General features: G+C 51.1%; 1 long non-coding RNA gene across 1 annotated transcript; it reads left to right on the top strand.

Moving 5' to 3' along the window:
- Positions 1 to 16,077: 16,077 nt before the first annotated feature.
- On the top strand, positions 16,078 to 20,338 carry LOC131422232 (uncharacterized). The gene is made up of 3 exons (XR_009224051.1): positions 16,078 to 16,676; positions 17,483 to 17,524; positions 20,254 to 20,338. It is a non-coding gene; the product is annotated as an uncharacterized LOC131422232 (long non-coding RNA).
- The last annotated feature ends 1,486 nt before the right edge of the window (positions 20,339 to 21,824 follow it).

The following is a 21,824-nucleotide window of genomic DNA, read 5'->3' as shown; positions in this document are numbered from 1 at the left end:
GATCCTGCGGAGTTTCTGGGTCAGGGTTTTACACGTGAAGTTTCAGCGTGGTGTTCTGGAAATGCCCAGTCTCAGCATCAGAAGACCCAGGCTAGAGGTGGGCTCTGTCACCACCTGGCTGTGTGACTCCAGGCAGGTCACAATTGTGCTGAGTTACAAGTCTTTCCTCTGTAACAGCGGAAGAGAGCAGTGCCCGTTTTATGGCCCATCTGAGGGCGTTGTAAAGCTCACATTCAATAAGGTGATCTAGCTTCTCACCTTCCTTTAAGATCACTGTGCAAATATGAATTGCTATAATCAACCAGGTGGCAGGGAGTCGGAGGAGAGAGGACCAAATGTCTTCTTAGACCCAGGTTAGGCTTGTCTATTTGTTAGGGTTCTCCAGAGAAACAGAACCAATAGGAACTATCTATAGATACATATATATCAAAGGAGATTTATTATGAGGAATTGGCTTATGTGATTACACAGGCTGTGAAGTCCCACGATCTGCCGTCTGCTAGCTGGAGGCCCAGAAAAGCTGGTGGTATAGAAGAGGATGAAATGTGATAAGATATTCCAGCTAAGGCAGTGAGTCAGGAAAAAGGGGCAAATTCCTCCTTCCTCCACCTTTTGTTCTGTTCAGGCCCTCAGTGAATTGGAGGATGACCATCCACGTGGGGGAGGGCCATCTGCCTCCCTGAGTCCACCCATTCAAATGCTAATCTCATCCAGAAACACCCTCACAGATATACCCAGAAGTCATGTTTAACCTGGGTGCCCTGCAGCCAGTCAAATTGACACATAAAATCAACCATCACAGTTTGGGACCAGTTTCATTCAGGAAATTGAAGGCCTGGTCTTTGGCAGCTCTGCTTATTTCCTGGGGGAGGGGAGGAAAGCTTGAGAGCTCCTGGGGTCCAGGTCAGGACAGAGTTCTTGGTGGAGTTGAGAGTAAGGAGCGGAGAGAGGAGTCTGGGCTGCTGCAGGGAATGAAGGATTCAAAATGCCACAAGACGGGAAAAGGGATATTAAGAAGCATCAACGTGTAATATTCTTTGAGAGCCATAAGCATAGATCAGAATATCTTTTGATAGCTTTTATCTAAAGGGTCTGTTTCTTTGAAGGTGATGCCACATGGAGCCTTGGGATTAATTTGGATTACATTTAGAGACTGACCATCAGAATTTTAGAACTCAGGTGGTCTGTTGCACCTCTTATTCAAATAATCCCTCAAGATCTGAGCTATTATATAATAAAGAATTTGACTGGACTTTGTCCCAGGTTCTTGGGAGGGAACTTCTAAGTCTTTGGAATTTCCTGAGTAGACAGGAGTGTCAGTTACTCATGGTGGGTTCCTGGAGGACACCTGGGTTTAAGTCAGTGAAATGACTCAGGATGGAGCCCGCCGTGCCAAAGAGACCAGCCGTATGATCTGCCGACTGGGGCCTTGAGCCAGGCGATATCAGCCTCTGATGATCTGAATGCTTGTGCCCCGCTAAATTAATATGTTGAGATCCCAATCCCCAATGCGGTAGCGTTAGGAGGCGGGGCCTTTGGGAGGTGATTAGGTGATGAGGCTGGAGCCCTCAGGAATGTGCCCTTATAAAGGAGACCCCAGAGAGTACCCTAGCCCCTTCGGTCATGTGAAGATACAGTGAAAAGATGGCCAGCTGTGAACCAGGAAGCAGGTTCACACCGAACCCTGAGGCTTTGTGGAGCTTCCTGGTTGGTGAACACACAGATGTGCCATGGGTGATACGCCCAGATTCCATGGGGAGAGGGCACAGAAGCCGTGCATTCGAGATCCGCATGCCCTACGTGTCTCTTCTTTTGGCTGGTCCTGATCTGTGTCCTTTATAACAAAACTATAATCATAAAATATAGCACTTTCCTGAGCTCTGTGAGTCATTCTAGCAAATTATTGAACCTGAGAGGGGTCGTGAAAATGCTCCAGATTTGTGCCCTTTTGGTCATAATTGCGGGTGGCCTGGGGCCCTGAACTTGTGGCTGGTGTCTGAAGTGGGAGCAGTCTTATTGGGGATCACATCCCGTGGAGTCTGCACCAGCTCCAGGTGGTTGGTGTCAGAATTGCATTGCAGTAACTGCAGAGCCTTATTTCATTTTTTCAACCAAGAAATATCTTTCAAGAGCTTGTTTTGCATCAGGCAAGGTGGTGGGTGCCCCACATACCACCTAACTGTTGAATGTCATGTTACTAAAAGAATCTGTGAAGCTTAGAATACCACCTGTGTCAAAGGGGCGACACTGTGAAAAACACACGGAGATCAGAATTACTGTTTTTAGGAGGCTGCACAGATCTGGAGGACCAGATTTTCACATAAATTCATTAAACCAAGGAAGTCTAAAAGCTTCATGAAGTTAAGGGCTGGAAAGTAATTTTCAGCCTTGCCTTAAGGGGTAGTTGGTTTGTGAAGAATTTGGAGTCCTTTCTGAATGGAGGAATGATGCTGGTGGCAGACACACTCGCCCTGTCCTTAAAGTCCCCTCGGATGTGCCAGCTGTGAGTTCGCTGTGGGGGAAGCTTTGAGACTATGAGAGCAGGGTAAACTGTTAGCAGGGACTTGCGGTGTGCGAGGGGCATAGTCTACCAAAGGCAGGAGGAAGGGCTTGAGGACTTCCTGCGTCCTCATGGTAATGGGTGGGCCTGTGCAGAGAACTGGTGGGCGACAATCTGCAAGATCCCACATTGCGGGTGTTCCCAGAAGGGAAGCCAGGGCCTCCGTTTCTGAAGTGGACAGTCTCTCGGCCCCAGAGGAGCATCTGGCTGGGCTTCATTTGTTAAAGAACATCTCTATAAAAAAATGGGTCACTATGGACCCCTCATTGGAGGCAGTTGAGCAAAGCTTGGAGATTCAGGCACGGTGGGCCAGGTGCTTACGAGAACTCCCTAGAGGCAAGAATTGCTGAATAAACTGGATTTCCTCACAAAATGAAGTGGCTCCGGAGTTCTCAGAGTTAGACTCGCCAGAGGTGGGGATGGAAAAGAGACCCTTCTAGCAGCTCCCCAGGGTCAATAAAAAGGGTGCTTGCTGAGCAGTGGGCAGGCTCGTGGAAACAAGAGTGACACGGGTTTGCCCGAGCCTCTGAAGGCAACCCCTACAATCCCCCCAGAGCCAGCCGGCGATGGAGGGAGCCATGATGTCCCCAACATGCTACTAGGGTGGTGGTGGGGGGGTCAGGAGTGGCATTTCTGGATGGCCTGGCCTCCTCTGCCCTGTCATTTCATAGACTCACTGCTCCAGGGCTTTCCAGAAATCTGGGAGTGGGGATGGCCCAGCCCCTTCTTTAGGTTTGACAGCAAGAAACATCCAGGAGCCAACAGCCCTCCTAAGGGAAGGGGCTGGCTGGCTGCACCTCCCTCTCTGGACACCAGATGCAGACCCTAGGGGCTGGAGAAGAAATGCTGACACTGAGGTCTGATCCCTGGGGGACGTCAAACGCCCCAGCTCTGGGACTCTCTTCAAGGAAGTGTGATGGGTCAGCCTGATGGAGAGCAATAGCTGTTCCCATCTCACCACTGGTGCTCTCTCCCCAGGGAGCATGGAGGTGCATGGGACCCACACTAGGAACTGCGGAGACACGGAATGTGATCAGCTGTTTGCATTAGAAAATCAAACTCACACCAGCTCCCACACTAAAGGAGATTTCTGGCTAATGTGACCGAAAGACCAGAGGCAGGGGGTGGTCAGCATGGGTTTGATTTAGTGGCTCCAGGGCATCACGAGGGTTTCTTTCCACCTCTCTGCTCTGCCTTCTGCAATGAAAGCTTTATCCTGGGCAGGCTACCCCTCACGATTCCACATCATTTGCTTCTCCGCTTCTTCATGTCACATCATCTGGATGGAGACGGAGGGTCTCTGTCCCACATCCAAGCATGAGCCCCAAGATCCACTTGACCGGACAGTGGTGCCTGTGGCCAGTGGACATGCCCACGGGCCTATGTCCACTGAGCCACAAACTGTGATAGCTGAGTTGTGTCCTCCCAAATTCATACCCTGAAGTCTTAACCCCCAGGGCCTCAGAATATGACTGCATTTGGAGATGGGGCCTTTAAAGGGGTAATTAAGGTAAAACGAGGTCACGTGGGTGGGCCCTAACCCAATATGACTGGTGTCTTCATAAGAGAGGAGATTAAGACACAGAATCACACAAAGGAAAGACCGTGTGAGGACACAGGGAGAAGACGGCCGTCTGCAAGCCAAGGGGAGAGGCCTCAGAAGCAACCAACCCTGCTGAGACCTGGGTATCTGACTTCCAGCCTCCAGAACCACGAGAAAATAAATCTCTGTTGTCTGAGCCACCCAGTCTTGGTACTTTGTTACGGTGGCCCCAGCAAATTTTAATACATGATCTCTACAACGCGGGTGCATTCATTTCCCCCAAAGCACGTGCACCGCCTGGGCCAAGAAGGCAGCCAAATGGGAATCTGGATTCTGTTAGGAAGAGGGAAGGGGACACCGAGAGGAGACCCCCAGCAAGGCCTCCTACAACAGAGTGATAGAAGAATTCAAACAATTCCATCCCTAAGAAACACTGGGCCCAGCTCATTTCACCCCAAGATTCTGAAACCACTATCCTTTTTTTCCTCTAGAGAGGGGTGAAACAGCTTGTACTCTGTCACCTGGCACTCTGAGATGCTCGCTTGCTTGCAGGAGTCCTTTTGAGGAGTGGGATGGCGGGGTGCAGAGGGGAGCTGTCACTGCTCCAGGTGCAGAGCTGCGTCAATTATGCCCCCCAGTTCATCACTCAGTCAGTCCTTGGGGGGCCCCTCTCCTGCCTTAGCTCCTTTGCTCATCTTTGCCTCCTCTGTCTCCAGTCCCATTCCCAGGCCCGCCTCTGGTTGGTGCCTTGGCTCTACACCCATCTTTGAAACGATTTGGTCTTGTGTACGTGTACATTTTAAATGTACACAAAGAGTGTTGTGCTCTTGATCCTGTTTTATGTCTTTCTTTTCTTATTTAACTCAACACGGGATTTTAAGACCCACTGACATTGCTGTAGGAACCACTCCTTCACTTCCTCTGGTTGCTGTGTTGTGTTCCACGGTGTGTATTTGCTGTGGGTTGTTTATCCAATCCCTGGGGTGGGAGTGTGCTGAACGTCTCCCACTTCTTCAGTCTGCCCCTCCAGGCCCACCCTCCACCGTTCCCCACCTGCTCTGTGCCCAGCAGGCTGGCCCATATGGTCCCCAACAATGAGCTCCTTGCTCTCTGCCTTCTGATTGGGTTTGGCCAACGGGAAGTCCCAAGAGGGGCCCAGAGGGAAGGGGAGGAGGAGGAGGGGGCAGGCATTCCTCTCCCCGGGACCCTTCCGGCAGCGGCACTTCAGGCAGGCTGGGTCCTGCTCCTCTAAGGCAGCCTCGTCCTCACAACTCTCCCCATTTGGATTCGGCCACCACTCCTTCCCTTCCTCCCTTCAGGCCTGGGTAACAGCTCTGCTGCTCTGAACCTGCGCTTCCGCACTATCTCAGGGGTTCCCCTGTACCCACACTTCTGTAAACGGTCCCTTTGTAAGTTAACCCTCCTCGAATGAACTCCAGTTTGGGAGTGCCACCTATTTCCTGTGGGGACCCTGACGGATCCAGCCTGGGTTCCCTGCACTGCCTGCCACCTCAACTGGGGCCATGACAGGTATCCTGTGCGGGTCCCCTCCTGGAGAGTGCCGCTGAGTGAGACGGCAGCCCTCCAGCAGAGAGACAGACGCTTCATTCATGGAAGCTGCCAGCAGGCTCTCCTGAGGGCTGCACCAGCCTGCAGCGCGCAGAGGCTCCCATCTCCCCACGTCTCCACCCACATTTGGCATTACCCTACTTTCTAACTTCTGCCAATCTGGTGGATATAAAGTGGTGTCTCATTGTTGCCTTAGTTTGCATTTCTCTTTTCATGCACTTGTCAGCTACTGGGTTCGGCCTTTGCCTGTTCACACCTTTGTCCCGTTTGAATTTCTTAACAGTGTATTCATATTGGTTCAGCTGAAACATGTCCTGGAAGGTTATCTAGGCAGTGAAATAAGATTTCCTTCTATATTTGATAGAATAAAACATTAAAATAAGATAGAAGGAGCCGAATTATAAAATAATTTACCATAAAATAGGTAAGTCAAATGAAACTTTTACTACTAAGCTGGGGTGGGGCAATGTTGGGGAGTGCAGTCCTGGAAATAAGCAAGTGAGGGAACAGCCTCCAGGCTCTGGGTCCCACTCCTTGGCTTCCGGGATCTACAGCTACTCACCCCGGAGCCTGGCCAGCATGGGGGAAAGGACCACGGGGGCTGCGAGTCGCTTCGCTTTCCAAGACTGTGAGTCAGGAGGCTGCCTGTAAGAGGAGGCAGCCCCGGCTTGGTGCATTACACACAGTCCTAGGAGGGAAAGGGGTGGTCGCGTCTGTGGCTGAGGGCTGAGCAGTGCGGCTGGTTTGGGAAGCTGATTCCTCACTCCGTTTACTCTCTGTATTAGCATCACAAACTGGGTGGCTTAAAACAACAGGAATTTATTCTCTTGAAGTTCTGGAGGCCAGAAGTCCAAAATCAAGGTGTTGGCAGGGCCACGCTTCCTCCGAGGGCTCTGGGGGAGAAGGCTTTCTTGCCTCTTCCAGCTTCTGGTGGCCCCCAGCATTCCTCGATGTCCCTTGGCTTGTGGACACCTGACTGCAGCCTCTGCCCCGTCTTCACACGGCCTTCCTCCCGATGTCTCTAGGTGTCCTTTTCCGTCTCTCGTAAGGAAACGCTCACTGGAGTAGGGCCCACTGTGACTCAGCATGGTCTCCACTCTACCCTTGATAAGGACGTCTCAGAGACCCTGTTTCCAAATAAGGTCACATTCTGAGGTTCTGGGTGGATGTGAATTTGGGGGGGACACTGTTCAACCCATTACACTCTCTGAATGTCAATCACTTGGTAGACAGACCAAGCAGACCAGAAGAGGCCCACTGTCAGCGTCAGCAGAGCAGCGCTGGGGTGGGGGTGAGCCTATCTCAATGGGAAGAGGGAATATTTCTAAATTCGTGACCACTGTCCCCAAGCAAAGTAGCCCCAAGCCACTGCCTCCTTTACTGTGAAGAGTCCTCATGCTCCTGGAGACCAGGACGCTCATTCTGGGCTGGAGCAGAGGGCTGGATGTGGTCCACTGTGGCCCACCCCTGTCTATCCACCCCAGCCTAACACCAGCTCAGGTCAAGCAGAGAACACTGCTGCCATAGAGAAGCCAGGATGGGGCATTGCATTTCAAAGGGCAAGCGGTTTCTGTGGCCAGGCAGCTTGTCATTCTGTGGTTCAAAGAATAAAAGCACATGTGATATGGACAGGGGAGTTAGGCCCTTAAGAGTTCAGAAACCAGAACGAGGTTCCCTACTCTTTGCCTTTCTTCCCCCACGTCTAGACTGGCCATGCCAGTGAGGGAAGGCTGGTGGCCTGCACCACCAGGTGCGGAGGCCAGAGCGGAGGGCCAGGTCCTGCTGCCCGTGTCCATGGGCCGTGAGAGGAGGGAGGCCTCTGCCCAGGGGCAGCAGGTAGAGGCGGTCTCTGGTTTCACCGTAGCACAGGCCCAGACCTTGACGATCACAGCGGTCACTTGCCCACCATGACAGGGGTGGAGGAGGGAGAGCCGGGGCACCCTCCGCCCGCGGTGCCTCTGCGGAGGTGGAAGTGAGAGCAGAAGTTCCCATTGTATGGGCCAAGCTGGGAGAAGAGGAGGGGAGCTCAGCCTCCTCCTCAGGGATGGCCGGGGTGGGCTGCCCGTGGTGAAGATTCGGATAAGTGCCGAGTTTGGTCTGTCAGGAGTGGGGAGGGCCTGTGGCCTTTGGCGCCCAGAGGATTCAGCCCCAATAGCAGGCAGTGCTCAGGGTGGCTGCTTGCTGGCTCTGGCCCCACTCACCACCGCAGAGGCCTCCTGGGGGCCAGAGCCCGCTCGGCACAGAGCTGTGTGGACGGTGGAGAGATAGGGCAGCGCGGTGGTGCTGGGGCCCCAGCTGTCCCTCTGCAGCCACGGCTGCTGGGCTGGGGATTGGAGGAGGACATCACTGACAGCCAACTTCTTTCTGAGAAGACCCCCAAGCTGCGTGATGATGGCGATGCTCCTGCATTTCCGAGCCGTGGGTGGGAGTGTGCAGAATGAATGGGGAGTGGGGTTGGGTGGGGATGGTGGGGGCTGGGGGTGGGTGGAGGTGGGTTGTGGGTGGTGGTGGGTGGGAGGTGGGTGGAGGTAGGTGGTCAGTGAGGGTAGTGGTGGGTGGTCAGGGTGGGGTGGGTGGAGGTGGGCAGCAGCAGTGGCCACACGGACTCTGTGTCCTGGGGCAGCCACATCTTCCCTGACCGTGGTCTGGGCTGCTGCCCCAATTGCCCTGGTTTCTGCCTGTTTTGTGGGTCTGGTTCTCCAGCCTGCCTGTGAGTCCGTGAGCTCCCCAATACCCTTTCCATCAACTTCCTTCTCTGATCAAATTACTCAGAGTGCATTTCTATTGCTGACAACTCAGAAGCTGGCTGACACAAGAGGGAACGGAGCGTGGCCAAAGTCAGACTGGCCGGGATGTGGAAAGGGGTCCAGGGTGAGGGACCAGGTGCCCCCTGGAGAGGGCATTCAGAATTGGGGGTGAGGCAGGAGCCCAGGGCTCAGGCCAACTTGGTGGGCATGCCAGGTGAGGGAGGTCAGTGATGGACTGCTACACTGGGGTGGCTGGCTCTCCCAGGTCTGCTAGACACGGCCCAGTGAAAGCAAACCCGCCGTCAGCCCGCCCTCCGAATCCAGCCCTGACCACTCAACTGGCTGTGTGCCCTGGGACATCGCTCTCCTCCTTGTGCCTAGTTCCTCTGGCATACCGGGGGGCTGGCGTCGGGGTCCCTGGGGGCCCCCTTCTCGCCTTTGCTCTCTATGTCTCTGGGATTGCTCCAGTGTGCAGATGGCTCTCCATGCTGTCTGCCTGTGTCCGGGAGGCAGGCTGGAGGCTATGAATAAGCAGTGTCAGGATTCAGGCCGGCCTTGGCCCACCTGGGGAGTGGAGCAAGCTTTCCTCTCTCTTCTGGCTTTGCAGAAGGGCTGTCCCCAGGTGGACAGTGTGGGTGGCCTTGGAGGCAGGAGGGACATGAGCTCAGGATTGCGCATCTTGAACCAGGAAAAGTAGGAGGATTTGAGGGGTCATGGGACTACCTTCCAGGGAGTCCCCAAGGCCAGCCCAGGGCACAGCAGGGCTGGGTGGGGGCGCAGCCCAGGCTTGAGGAGCGTCTACTACAAGCAGGTGTAAATAATGAAACGCTGCAGCTACGGACAGAACCACCCTCGGGGGTGCTTGTGGATTCTCTTTGATTTCTCCTCTGCACCTGTGGAGCGTCTGCCTCCTGCATCCCCACAGGGAAGCTGAGATTCCAGGCTGGCTGTTTTAGTTTTGGTTCATGGCTGAGCAGATTGTCCCAGAGGCAGTCAAACATCCGGGCTTCTGCTTGGCCCCCAAGTGCCCTAGCCAGTTGGGGATTGATTGCTGGAGTTGCTGCCAGGGATCCCCTTGCCCACACAGGCCACAGGAGAGCCATTCACTAGGGTAACAGGCAATTCCAGTTAGGAAAGGAGAAACCACTCTGGGTATTTAAAACAGAGGGAATTTAGGGGGCCTGCCCGGTGGCGTAGTGGTTAAGTTCTCATGCTCCGCTTCGGCGGCCCAGAGTTCACAGGTTTGGATCCTGGGCATGGACCTACGCACCGCTTATCAAGCCATGCTGTGGCAGGCTTCCCACGTATAAAGTAGAGGAAGATGGGCATGGATGTTAGCCCAGGGCCAGTCTTCCTCAGCAAAAAGAGGAGGATTGGCAACAGATGTTAGCTCAGGGCTAATCTTCCTTACAAAAAATAAAAATAAAAAAACAAAAAACATAGGGAATTTGTCTGCCAGGGAGAACAAACCTGAAACCAGGAATGACTGTCTCCGTCTGTCTAAACAGCACAGAGCAACAATGGAGTCCCTGTCTTCACTCCATGTTGAACGCCTGGTGTTTTTCTCTTTCCAGCATACTGTCTCCATCCTTCTGATGACTCTGAGTTTCCTCTAGGAATCTCTCCTCACATTTTGTGTGGATTGAGTGGTGCTGACACCCCTCATCCCCAAGCTCATCATTTGATCCAATTCCTGGTCACAGTGACTATCCCTGAGACTTTCGCTGAGCCCTGGAAGAGAAGGACTGTCTTCCACTGGGCTGGCAAGGCTGTGAAGGCACTACATGGACCAGCCTGCCTGAGAACGAAGCCAACAGAGGGGAAAGCTGAGTCATGGGATGTAGCATCAAAGAGTCTTAACAACATTGTTTCTATGCTTGGATACAGCTATGTCTGAAGCCACCTCTCACCTATGGGCATTAAGGAGTTCTCTCTTTCTGCAAGGCCAAGTTGTATTGGGATTTCAGTCACTTACCACTGGAAGTCATGACTGATGCATGTGCCTTGGGCCCAAGTGTTGGCCTTCTTCATTGGCCAGCAGCTCTGCAGGTCTGGTCCCCAGGACAAGGAGTCCTTCTGAATACCCCATAGTACGTGGTTTGCACAGAGACAAGCAGATCAGAAACCGATGGGATACCACCTGGGGGTTTTCAAGTCAGGAGGGCACACTTTTCCTGATCCCCAGGCTTGGTGCCTTGCCCAAGGCACCTGGAGGATGGTTAGTGATGCTGAAACTGAGCCGGGATGTTGGACCCCTTGGTTGCTTTGCTGGAATCTGGGCCCCTGGTGAAGGCTGGAGGGGAGTCTCCTTGTTAGGCCAGGACGACAGAAATGGCCACAGAGTGGAAAAAGCCTTGCTCGGTGAGGGAGTGGAGTACCAAGGCTCCGAGGTCCTGGTGGCCCTGCTTTTGCCAGGACAGGCCTCTCTCCTCCCCCGGGGCCCAGGAGTGCCACTACAGGGCACCTGGCACTTTGTGCTTCAAGGACAAAGCCAGAATGAAGACCTCTCCGCCAAGGGCCTCGTCAGCTCTGAGCCGTTCCCCGTCCTCCCTGGGCACTTGCACATTCAAAAGCTATTTTAGAAGTAGCCGCACATCGGATTCTCTTTAATGCACTTCCAGGCAGCACAGATGTGCATCAATGAGAGAATGTTCCCTGAACCAAAATGGTTCTGCAGGCCTCAGAATCCTCTCTCCGTGCACTCACTCCTGGGCCAAGAGCCGCCTATGAATCATGCATTAGTGCCCGTGATTGCTGCTCACAGAGGTGGCAGCTCTTGCAAAGCGGGAGGTAGGCATTTTACACTCCAGGAGGCAGAGGACTCCAGCGGAAGTGGGGCAGGCAGCGGAAGAAGCAGACCCTGAAAGGGGAAGATGGATGGCAGCTCGTAGAGGTGAAGCTTGCAGTGTTCAGAACCCTGCCACCAGGTCACGGGGCGACAGCGCCCTGGCTACTGTCTCTCTTGCATTCGTCCCTATGTGACAGACTTTATCCTGAATAGAGGATTTGGCACCTGAAGCAGTCCCATATGGAGCCCGGCTTACACGGGGGTGGGGTGGGGAGGGAACCAACAGATTCAAAACAACGCCCCAGGGGAGGGGGTGAGGCTCTCCAAAGGTGAGGAGACCACAAACAACCAGACTAAGGAGAGATGCAGAGCCATATGCCAACTCCCAGATCAAAACCATTGCACACAGCTCGTTAAAACACACACAGACATAAATTAAGCACGGCAATCGCCTGTCCCCAAAAATGTGTCAGTCAGACAGACAGATGACTGAGGGAAGACGTCTGATGTTTCTGTCGTCTGCAAAAATACATTATTTTGATTTTGAGGGGGAGGCACAAAAATTCGTGATTTAACTTTCAAAGCAATTTTCAAAGTTTTTTTTTTTTTAAAAGCTTAAAAATGTCCCTGGAAAGGAACATGAAGACGTGTTATTAAAAGATGTAAATCTCTCTCTTCAGTGAAATGAAGGAAAAACATGGCTACACCAGCCAAGTGGGTGTTCCCAACAGCGGTGGTCTCCTGGGCAGGGCCAAAGGGACCATGGGTATTCTTCACCGTGGGGACAGAGCTCAGATCCAATACTCCATTACATGCCGAACCCCCAGGTTCTTCTTCTCTGGCTCGTCACGTCGACCCACCTCCTGGGCAGCATCCCCGAGTTCAGAAGGCACGAGCTGCCCATCTTGGAGAGGCACCCCCCCCCCCCGCCCCCAGCATCCACTGGAATGAGGACTCAAAGAAACTGGCAGGAGTGGATCTAGGGTGTGAGGCCTGAAGCTTGGACAATTTGAGGGATTCCCTTTGAGAAAAAGAATACACAAATACAATATAAACTTAGGTATGAAAGTGAATATTTATTTAGAATGAGAAAGGAAATCACCACAAAGTACCTACCAGGGCCCTGGAAATTCAGGTCCCTTTCTTCTGTGATCCCTTTTAGGCAATTTATTAGACATGTTTGTTGATTCCAACCTGGCTTCTCTCCCTACCTAGAACACTCTATGACTCCCAGCATCTTCCAGCTCTTGAAAGGGCTCTTGTAAATGAGGGGTCCTGATGTTGGGGTTTCTTTAGCTTTACCGAAAATCTGCCTCTGGAAATGGGGCTGCCCAGAAAAGTCACATCTCCCTGCCAGCTGGGATTTGCCTCTGGTGGGATCCAGAGTCTGTGGGTGAAGGAGACGCTGAAGGATTTGGAAAGACCCAGAACTCCTGTGCTCCTGGATTTGGGGTCTGGCATGAATTTGCAATTTCAGTGGATGGAAATCTGGCCAGTTGAATCACATCCTGTTCGGAGAAAGATCACGTGGTGAGAAGGGGCTGGTAAGCCAGGGCCCGGAGACAGTTGCAGGCAGAGCAGTCCGGCTGGGGCCAGGCAGGAGGTATCTTGGCTCAGGCATCAAGACTGTCTCACCAGGCTGATCCCTGGTGTGGGAGAGCCCGTGCCCGGGTTTACCTCACTGTCCTTGTTCTGATTCCAAGCTAATGAGGTGAAATTTTAGGGCATCACAGTCATTCTCTAGGAGGCCACCTGCCGGACGAGAAAGTGCAGTCAGTCTGCAAGAAGGTCTGTCCACCCAAGGTGGCCGGCCGATGGTCATCTGGCTCTCCTTGGAGCCTGCCTGAGGGAGAGAGTGTACTGGCCTGTCACCCTGCACGCCCAATGGCTGTACCACACAGGGCAAACCACTCAGTGGGCATGTAGTTTTTATGTATCATTTTCTTTGAACTTGGTTCGTGCCAGTTCACCTCCAAGAGAGATGGAGCCATTTCACTGTGCCCACAAAATCAACATCTGGCCCAGAGCCAGCGTGATAAATATCACCCGAATGAATAAAAATTAGATGTCTGAGCATGCTGGAGAGGGCCGAACCCACACAGTGATGAATTCACAAGGACCATGGTTGCCTTGTGAGGGCCAGTCTGAGGGAGCAACTGGCCTGTGCTGGGCTCTCTCTGATGTGTCACAGGGAGCTGTGGGCTTGGAGGGCAAACTGCAATAGAAACGTGGGTATCCCTATATCATGGACTGAACTGTGTCCTCCCCAAATTCATATCGGAGTCCTAACCCCCAGTACCTCAGAATGTGACTGTATTTAGAGATTGGGTTTTTAAGGAGGTGATTAAACTAAGATGAGGTGGACAACCAGCTGGAATGCCGCCTTCAGGTACATGGGGCTGAGGGTTCTATAAAGCCCAGGGGACCTCTTGTCCGGCACGCTCCAGGGCCTGCCTACCTACCTATCTGCCTTCCTTCCAGAGACTTCCATGCTCCCCGCCGACACCAAGCTCGCTTGGGAAGGCCCTGGTCTTCTCTGCCCTGTTCATCCCGGCTGTGACTGTCCCCACACCACTCCCGGAGGCAACAGGTGTTTGGAGAACACATACAGGCTTTTCAATTCTCTACGGATGTGAAATCAACCACCCCCAGCTTTGTGGAAGAAGCCCCCGGGGCCACAGCTGATTACAGTTCCCTTCGCACTATGTGAGTCAAGGTCGTGCAGATGTCAACGCTCTTTATTCCAAGAGCCCAGGACTGGAGCACCAGCCCAGCCCCGTCCCTCCACAGGAAGCCACGAGGCCAGCTCCGTGCATGCTTCAAATGAAGCAACTTCTCCACTGGCTGTGACCATCACTCCGCTCCCCAGCACTTTCGGAGCAGACTCTGAGCTTTAAGCCAGACTACCATTCCATGATGGGAGATTGCAAAATTGTAAAAAAACTAGTAAACAGGATGTGCCCAGCTGAGGAGAAACAGCAGGGAATTGTACACAGATGGGGAGAGGGGCATTTCTTAACTGTCCCATTTTATATAGGTTCAACAAACGTACATTTGAATTGAAAAAAAAAAATGAAGATCAGGTCATGTGGGTGGGCCCTAACCCAATAGGACTGGTATCCTAAGAAGAGATGAGGACACAGACACACACAGAGAGACGACGAGGTGAGGACACAGGGAGCAGACGGCTATCTGCAAGCCAAGGGGAGAGGCCTCAGGAGACACCAACCCTGCCGACACCTCGATCTCAGACTTCCCAGCGTCCAGAACTGTGAGAAAATAAATAGCTGTGTTTAGCTGCCCTTGAACTCCATCTCTGCCAGGTGGCCATAGCAGCCACCTCCACGCCGCAGCCAGAGCCGGTTTTCTAAAGCCCACGCTGACCACCGTCCTTCCGGGCTTGAAGGCCTCTATGCCTCCCCTTTGACCAAAGATAAACCGCAAGCTCCTGACTGTGGCCCTCTGAGCCCCCTCCTCCCGAGCCTCATCTGCCTCCGCTCATGCTTCCTACTTGGCTACAAACTCTGCAGTCCCCCACACCATGCACCGCCAGGCCTCTGTGACTTGATGTCCTAGTCTGCTGGAGCTGCTGTAACTAAGTGCCACAGACGGGGCGGCTTAAATGACAGAAATCGATCGTTTCGCAGTATGGAGGCCGGAAGTCCAAGATCAAGGTGTGGGCAGGACTGGTTCCTTCTGAGGGCTGTGCGAGTCTGTTCTAGGTTTCTCTCCTCGGCTTGTGGGTGGCCATCTTCTCCCTGTGTCTCTCCACATGCGTTCTCCTTTTGTACATAGCTTGTGTCCACATTTTTCCTTTTTATGAGGTCCTCACAGGCCATATTGGATTAGGGTCCACACTAATGACCTCATCTTAGCTAATTATATCTGCAAGGACCCTATTTCCAAATACGGTCACGTTCAGAGGTGCTGGGGGTTGGAACTTCAACGTGAAATTTTGGGGACGCAATTCAACCCAGTAACACTTGGAGATGCTGTTTCCTCCATCTGGCCTTCCCCTTGTTTCTTTTTCTGGATACCTCAGTCACGCTAGAAGATGTCGACAAGGCCAGGCATCCCCCGACTGCCCTAGGAGTAGCCCTGTCCCCGCGCCACCCTCCCCCTGCTCCCTACCTGTGTACCTAGGCCTCGCCCCGGCACCGCCCCGCCCCGCACAGTCCCGTGATCCCCGCCCACCCCAGGCTCCGCCCCGCCCCCATCCTGTGGGCCCAGCCCCAGCCCCGCCCCCATCCTGTGGACTCAGCCCCGGCCCGACCCCATCCTGTGGACTCAGCCCCGGCCCGACCCCATCCTGTGGACCGGCCCAGGCCTCCATTTGGATGTCCTCGTCTGTCCGGGAGTCTGGGGTCGCTGCGCCCCCATCCCGCAGGTATCTCGGGAGCCCCTCTGCCTTGTCCTTTAATTCAGGTCTTCGTCTTCCTTCTCCCTCTGCCCTTGTTTGTTTCCAGAATTAATGAGACTAAAATTATTTTTCAGAACTTTTGGGGGATTCGGGGCCGTCCCTTTAGGAAATAGGAGATGGCTGGGGGAGCCTGGCACTCCCTGAGTCAGTAAACGGTTTCTTCAGAGTTGCGGGGCTGAGCCTGCTCCCTGGAGGAGAGCTTCTGCAGGGGTGCAGTCGGCAGACATTGACTGTTTATATGCACGCCGCCAGGCCTGGGGAGGAGAGGGGAGAGCGTGCGGCTCCCTGACGCGGGGGAGGAATGACAATGACAATAACAGCCCACCTCTGGGTAATTTACAAAACGCGCTCACCGCCGCCGTCTGATTTGATTCTTGTTAAAGAACAAAAAGCAAAAAACGCGCGCTGGCATATTTTTAATCCCCATTTTAAAGACAGAAACTGAGGGAGGCAAGCTGGAACCAGATCTGACCCTTTGGAACAAGGAGATGAGAAAGGAAATGGGGGAGGCGACCTGGAGGTTGGACGGGAGTTGGGGTCCAGGACTGGAACCTCAGGAGGGGGGAACACAGAGGGAAGAGTGGCTGAGACCAGCGCAGCTGTCTCGGGGCTTAGCCTTGGCTGTGCCCAGGAGCAGCTGCTGGGCCTGGATGGGGTCCACCAGACCGGCATGTGGTGAGAGGAGCTTCCAGTCCACCCCAGACCCTGGGCTAAATTGACCAAGGAAGGCCCTTCCACATTCTCCAGGTTTTCTTTGAAAAGCATGTTCAATAACCCCATCAAAGCCGTCAGCTGACCAGCCCCAGAGGCGGCTGTCTCAAGGAAACAGTAAACTGGATGAAGGATGCCCTTCTCGTATTTGGTTGACATGCTTTATGTGGGATCACTCTTATGACAACAGAAGGTATATAAAAAGGCTGTTACAGTTTCTTGGAAATAATAAAATAACTTGGAGGGACTCGTATGCCAAGGAATCTGAAGATGAGTGCCTGGCTATAAAAGAGGACTTGCTTCATATTTCATAAGGCTGCGGTTCAGCTGCCTGGCAGGTGAGGAACGAAAAGTGGGATTATTTCGAGAACGTTTTATGATGCATCCAGGAGTGTCCAGTTCGTTGTCTGATCAATATTGAGACTTGAATGAAAGGACTGAGCATTACAGTTCTCCTTCAATATCCTTTTGGGAGATAGCAGCTTTAGGACTAATTGAGTATAAAATCTAATAATTATATTGAATATAAAATCTAATAATTATCAGCTAGCACCGTATGGGGGGAAATTCATGTTCAGTCTCTACAGTGTGTGCTAAAGGTTGGGCTATCTGGAGGTGAAGGATCATTAGCTCCGTGTTACAAATGGGGAAACTGAGGCTCCCATAGGCACAGTGACTCATCCAAGGCCTCAAAATAAACAGGAAACAGAACTGGGAATCAGCCTGAGGACTGGCTAAATTCCAAGTCTGTGCCCTGTGGGGACATCATAATATAATTGTTTAAAAACTTGTTTAAAGACTTGTTCTCTTCAAATTGCACTTTAAAGATATGTAATAGGAAAGTCCCTTTAACAAGACTTGGAAATAAAAGCTTCCGTTACAAAAATAAATTCAAATTTAAAAAGCCACTCATTAGAACATAATAGGCTATATTCGTTAAAATTATTTGCTCAACATTAGTTTTCTCTGTGCTTGCTAATTTTAAATATTTTTTAATCTTTGACAAGACAGATTTGAAATTATTCATTTAATGTATTATGGTAACATCTTAGTGTTTAATATATTTTCAACACCTTTCTAAAGCAATGTCTCATTTTGGTGTGTCTTTTTTTTTTTCTCTCCTTTCTTTTCTATCTGAAATTAGAAGTTGGGCTAAAAGACATGGAAATGCAGAGCCTGTATCGAGGTGGGTCTCTCCTTCCCGGAATGTTTTATTCCAGTTCCTTGAGTTGATTTTTTTCCCAGTTTTATTGAGGTACAATTGAAGTATGCTAAACTGTATACAGTTAAAGTATACAATATGATCACTATATATATATATATATATCTCCATCACTACGCTCAAGATAGAAATTTCCATTGCTCCCCAAAGTCTCCAAAGTCTCCTCCTACCCCTTTATAATTTATCCCTCCCTCCACCAGCTATCCCCAGGCAACCACTGATCAGTCTTTTGATTACTTTGCATTTTCTAGAATTTTATATAAATGAAGTCATACGATATGTATTCTTTTTTTTTTTTTTTTTTGCCCGGCTTCTTTCACTCAGTGTAATGATTTTGAGACTCATTCATGTTGTTATCTAGCAACGGTTTGTTCCTTTTTATTGCTGAGTAGTATTCTATTGTATGGATATACCACACTTCTTTATCCATTCACCCATTGATGGACATTTTGATTGTTTCCAGTTTTTGGATATTTCAAATCAAGCTGCTGTGGACATATGCATGAGTCTTTGTGTGGACACGTGATTTCATTTCTCTTGGGTAAACACCTAGAAGTGAAAAGAATGGATTATATGGTAGATGTATGTTTAGCTTCTTAAAGAAACTGTCAGACTGTTCTCCAAGGTGGGTGTACCATTGTCCATTCCCGTTGTAGTGAATGAGAGTTCCTGTTGATCTACGTCCCATTGATCCACATCTCTCTCAATTCCTGAGTTGATTATAATGTGTAGCTTTGGCTTGTGCCAGGCAATAAACTATTGGTTTATTTAATGATTGTCTATCTCTAAGTCCCACCAATTGTACCTTCTAAATATCTCTCCTTGCTCGCTGTCATCGCATCATCAACTCTCTCCTCCTAGTTGGTCTTCCCATGTCTACTAGCTCTCCTTTAACCCAGGCTCCACGCGCCAACTAGAGGGGTCTCTTCAAGATGCAGATCTGATGGTGCCTTTGCCTTGTTTAAGACCATGTCACGGCTTCCCAGTAGTGGGAATACGTTCTCTCAGAGTACAACTAAAATCCTGCAAGATCTGCCCCTGCCAGCCTCATCCCACACCCCAATTCCCAGTATCCAGTCTTTCTTCTGTTCTTTTAGTGGTTGGACTCAGCTAAAAAACATGCTTTGTTTGGTTCCTATGTGATGTATCCACACAGTTTTATTATTTTTTAAAAATGGGAATGAATTGTCAACATTAAAAACATTAGTGGGCTGGCATTCCCCCGGTGACAGAAGTGAGCTGGAACTGGTGACTGCCCCTTTAAGACAGGGCAGCTGCCTCCCCACTTCTCACCACACCACGCCCATTCACACCTGTTCCTCTTTCAGATCTAACCTGAAAAGGGGAAACCTCTGAATCTCCCACCCTCCCGCCTCCAACGCAGGGACCCCACGCACACTGGGCGGGTCTCCCTACCATGTGGGCGCCACGGGGCCATACTCCCTCTCTCTCCTGCACTAGACCTTGTGAAATTGGTCTACTAGACGCCCAGGACTCGTGGGATGTGAACACAAAGCCATTTCAGTTTCCTGGGAGGCAGAGTAGGGGATTCAGGCAGTTATAGCAGCCCTGCAAAGAGGAAGAAATTTAATATCAGCTTTTGATGCACGAAATAGGATTTTCAAGTCTGCAGCAAGATCATAGATTAGGATGCCAGGTTTGGTCAAGAGAAGTAAGGATTCTTGAAATTCCTTCAGCTCCCCGTTTAGTAGATCAAGAAGGAATCAGAAGGAATCTGCCCCTTTGAGCCTGGTGGCTTGCGCAGTTAGAGGGACATGGGGACTGAGGTGCTGAGCCTGTGTCATAAACACCTCTTCCTGGAGGTGCACTGTCCACATGTGATGCATTACATAGGGACTTCTGTTTTACTTTCTTTTTAGGACTCTGGGTGAGGGTGTGGGGGGAGGTGGCCTCCCAGGCTGTGTGCCCCACCTGATGGGAAGAGGGAAGCCCTGAGTCCAACTCCTCCAAGTGCTCTTGTTTCGGTGTAATATGGGCAGGACCGGAAGTACCCACATTCCTGGGAGAGGGATGAGGAGGGTGGACTTCTGGCTTGACCTGGGGTTGGGACCTATGGACAGAGATACATGGGCTCCATATCCAAGGGCTGCAGGACTGACCTCCTGTGCCCTGGTGGGGGATGGGGCACAGCACCCCTCCTAGAAAGGTCAGGGTCAACTGTGGCTCTGACCAAGCCCCGGGAGAACAGATCCCTCTTCCCCCAGTGATAGACCCCAACAAGAGGCAGGTCTGTGATAAACACAGCCAGCTTTGTGGGCGTGCGACATATGTACTCTACAAGGCCCGAGCTCAGAAGGGCCTATGCTTGGTTTAATGCTCTGCTTTCATTGTCTTGAAATTGTTAGTAATTTTTGAACAAAGCACCTCACATCTTCCTTTGGCACCGAGCTCTGCGCATTATATAGCCGGTTCTGGTCAGGCGACACCAGCTGTGTGTTCATCCAAAGATGAGTCAGAGGCCGGGGCCCCTACCCCCTAGTGCCATGAGGTCATAAAACCACCCACAGTCCACAAAGGCTGGACACCACCTTGAAGGGGCTGGGGGCACTGTTGGGGAGCCAAGGGCGAGAAACCCTGAAGAGCCTAAAGAGACTATTTAGATTATGTAATGATGCTATGTTTACTGGATTGGACTAAATTTTGTTTTCTTTTCTCCCCTCCCCTTCTTCCAGCTACAAATGAGATGGGGGCCTGGGAGGAAGATCAGATTTTTTCATAGACGTTATTTATAGCAGAATAAAGAAGCTACACTTTGCACATTTGCATGCAGTGTGAATCTGTGTGATCCTGCCTCAAATGAATGATGTATCTGTTTTTCATCCCATTAGCAAGACTGAGGAAAAAGCCATTATAGCCTGATTTTAGAGGAATAAAAGTAGCAGTGGTTAAAAAACAGAAGGGAAAAGGAATTGAAAAGAAAAAGTAAAGGTGCTTCTAGACTTGTGTGCTGGTGACCTGGCAGCTCCCTGGGGTAGGGAGAGAGTAAGTAGAACTGGTTGCCTAGTGACAGCCCCCCTTTCCCCCGCTCCATGAGTTGGGAGAGCGGATGAAGGTGATGGAAGTTTTATTCTGTTTTAGGGATGGAGCATCTGATCCAGAAAGGAAGCCCCAAGCAACTTCCTCTAGGGAGGAGAGTCCAGGAACCAGGAAGAGAGAATGTTCTGGCCAACGTAGGAAGGATAACCCATTAGTTGAAACAGCTCCTTTTGCTGGAAAGGCTTCTTACTATAAGCCTCAGAGAGGCTGGTACCAGTGTGGAAGACAAAGATATTAATGGGAAGGAGGAACAGACTTTTCCTGAGAAGAGGAACAGAAACCAAGGTTTAGCAAAGAAGAGATGGAGAATCAATGAGAGAAGGCACCCCATTAATCCCAGATTTATTTCTTTAAGTCTTGCTCCATGTTATATTTCCTTTCCTCAAGTAATGTACAGAATGATTTTTAATGAAGGATAGCAATTTTCATAGAAAAATTTACAGGCTCCAAGAAACCATTAGGGCCATCTGTTCCTCCCCTTGCCTCTGGAAAAACCATGTCATAATGATCCCAGATAGGAATCTGTGCTGCTTTTAAGGTTCTTCAAAGATGGAGCTTCTATAATCTCCCTTGGAGCTCATTCCAGTGCTCTGGAAAGTACACTTCATGTCTAATCTAAATCCCTTCTGCTGCAACATTTCCTCTTGTTCGAGGCTCAAAGGGGAGGGAATAAAGCAGGACCTCCAGCTAAGGCTGACCATCCTGTCCTGGGGGAAGTGTGGAATGTCAGTTAACCAGAGAAAGAACAGCAATATTCCTGACCCAGAGATACAGGAAGGACGTTGCTCCTGTTGAACATGCAGGCAATGGACGCTCTGTGACATCTTCCTCAGGAGACCCAGTGAGATGAGACGCCCTGTGGAGCCCTGCCCATCACACACGCCCCTGTGGGGTGGAGAAAGCCTGCTTGCTTTCTCTTGGACTTTCTCCTGGGCTGCCAAGATCTGAATCCCTTCTTAACAACTTGACTTACCTTCTCTGAGCTTCAGTCTTATCATCTGTGAAATGGGATATAACGGTACTTACTCCCATGGTGGTCATGAAAATAAAATGAGATAATGAATAGAGCACATCCAGCACAATGCCTAACACGTGCCATGGACTTGGTGTTACCCATGACTGTTTTCTAGGACTTGCTAGATGAATGGATAAGCCCCCCTTGGACCTGCCTCTCTAACTGGTCACCACTAGCCACATGTGGCTACTT

This window comes from Diceros bicornis, chromosome 26 (assembly GCF_020826845.1).
Source record: "Diceros bicornis minor isolate mBicDic1 chromosome 26, mDicBic1.mat.cur, whole genome shotgun sequence".
In the NCBI taxonomy this organism is placed as follows: domain Eukaryota; kingdom Metazoa; phylum Chordata; class Mammalia; order Perissodactyla; family Rhinocerotidae; genus Diceros; species Diceros bicornis.
The sequence above is the reverse complement of the archived record's forward strand: the minus strand, read 5'-3'. Positions and strand labels throughout refer to the sequence as shown.